The sequence below is a fragment of the Cyprinus carpio genome, chromosome A20 (assembly GCF_018340385.1).
Source record: "Cyprinus carpio isolate SPL01 chromosome A20, ASM1834038v1, whole genome shotgun sequence".
Classification (NCBI taxonomy): domain Eukaryota; kingdom Metazoa; phylum Chordata; class Actinopteri; order Cypriniformes; family Cyprinidae; genus Cyprinus; species Cyprinus carpio.
Genome location: NC_056591.1, coordinates 2,604,902 through 2,606,930, shown reverse-complemented (window position 1 = coordinate 2,606,930; position 2,029 = coordinate 2,604,902). Strand labels below are relative to the sequence as shown.

Sequence of the window (2,029 nt, the reverse complement as noted above, 5' to 3'; positions counted from 1 at the left end):
TAGGTGCTGATCCACCATCTGGGCTGGATACGGACTGGATCTGGTGGCTACGGTAACCTCCGGAATAAGAAAGAAACAGACTAATTTTAGCATAGATGCCATTCTTCTTACGATGTAACAAGAACATTGTGTGTTTATTGGAAGTGTTCCCAGTTCTGGTTGACCTAATAACTGCAGCCTAACTATTCTTTAACGGATTTGAGTGACAGAAATGTGTGTGTTTTATGTGTAAGCCAGGTTAAAGAGATGGGTCTTTAATCTAGATTTATACTGACAGAGTGTGTCTGCCTCCCAGACAGTATAAGGTAGATTACTCCAGAGTTTTGGCGCTAAATAGGAAAAGGATCTACCGCCCGCAGTTGATTTCGATATTCTAGGTATTATCAAATTGCCAGAGTTTTTGAGAGCGCAACGGACGTGGAGGACTATAATACGATAAGAGCTTGCTCAAGTACTGAGGTGCTAAACCATTCAATGCTTTTCAAGTAATTAGTAGGATTTTAAAATCTATACAATGTTTAATAAGGAGCCAGTGCTGTGTTGACAGAAGCGGGCTAACATGGTCATACTTCCTGGTTCTAGTAAGAACTCTTGCTGCTGCATTTTGGAACAGCTGGACTTTGTTTATTACGCGTGCAGAGTACACGTGCAGAAAAAACACCCAATAAAGCATTACAATAATCTAACCTTGAGGTCATGAACAAATAAAATAACATCACTGCATTTTAAAATCATAGCATATCCATTCAAATCAAAGAAAAGAAAACATTTACCCTTCACCACAAAACTAACGTAATATGAGATGACCCCAACCAATATAAAAAACAACACCGTGCTTGCTCTGTTTTTCACATTTGATGTTTTAAGCAGAACATTCTGCAGGACTGCTTCAAAAGAATCTGACTTTTTAAACACACGCTTTGTAGAAAAAACACCATTCTCAAAAACGACCCAAGCATATCACGTCAACACCACTCAGATCATACTCCTTTCTTCAACATCGCCAAAAACAATATGAACGCTCATCAACGACAGAGCTTGTGAACAAAGCCACAGTTCTGTCCTCAATTCGCTCTCAGAAAGGAGCATTATAGCTCATCATCATGGGTTGAGAGACAAACACTTTCAAAACACATTTCCAAGTAAAAAAAAACTATAGAAATGATCCCTGAAAATATAGTCTTAACCTTATAATGCAACTCAAACGGAATTCCATTCTGAAGCGCCCCTCTCTCAGATCAGTGGTTTGCCTAGTTGATTTCTATGGGCTTAACGTTCGTGTGACGCTTTTTTTGCACACACTTCAGAGCTAAAAGCACGAATCGTTTCCCAAACCCCTCGAAGTCTATTGTTAACCTGCAATTTGAAATACCAACATAACTATATCCCCCCACCCCCCACTCCGCTGATGCTTTGTAGCCTACCTGTCAAATCTAAACGTAGGAAATCTTTTAGATGAAAAGTCACTTAACAATTAACAATTCTCTGCAAGTCTAAAATCTATTTGATGAGCCGCTTTTGAAATGCTGCTTCAGTCAATTGGAGTACGTATCAACCGGCCAAGGTCCACGCCATTTCAGTAATCAAGGCTTTGTTGAATTATAACTGTTCCGCATTGTCTGGAAAATTCCAATTATCCTCCATTGAACTCCGCATTTCACGGACACTGTGAGCTATAAAAAGGCGTTGTAGTTAATAGTCTCTGTATTGGCCTCATGAACCAAAAACGCTCGTCTAGGTTAAAACTCTAATTTACAGACAACTTAATATTTAATGGTATTGTACGATTTGTTAATTGGCTTCAATAGATTACAATTCAAACAAAACATTTGCCGCTGGTTTAGCAAAAGGGGTTTTTAGACACGTTTGAGCTGATTTTTAGTGCATTAAACCGCTCGCCCCGCCAAACATCAACAGAGTGCTTGCACTTTTGAGCTCTGCGAAAGAGCAAACCCTATTACCAGGCAAGTGGTTCGTAAGCAAGTAAACTGTTTTTTCTGAGCCTTTTAAAAATACAGATGTTGTCAAA

The 2,029-nt window shown here is 39.2% G+C and overlaps 1 non-coding gene across 1 annotated transcript; it reads right to left on the bottom strand.

Annotated features, from left to right (window-relative positions):
• Positions 1 to 970: 970 nt before the first annotated feature.
• Positions 971 to 1,184, bottom strand: LOC122149104. Its single transcript, XR_006162852.1, has one exon. It is a non-coding gene; the product is annotated as a small nucleolar RNA U3 (small nucleolar RNA).
• Positions 1,185 to 2,029: the final 845 nt, after the last annotated feature.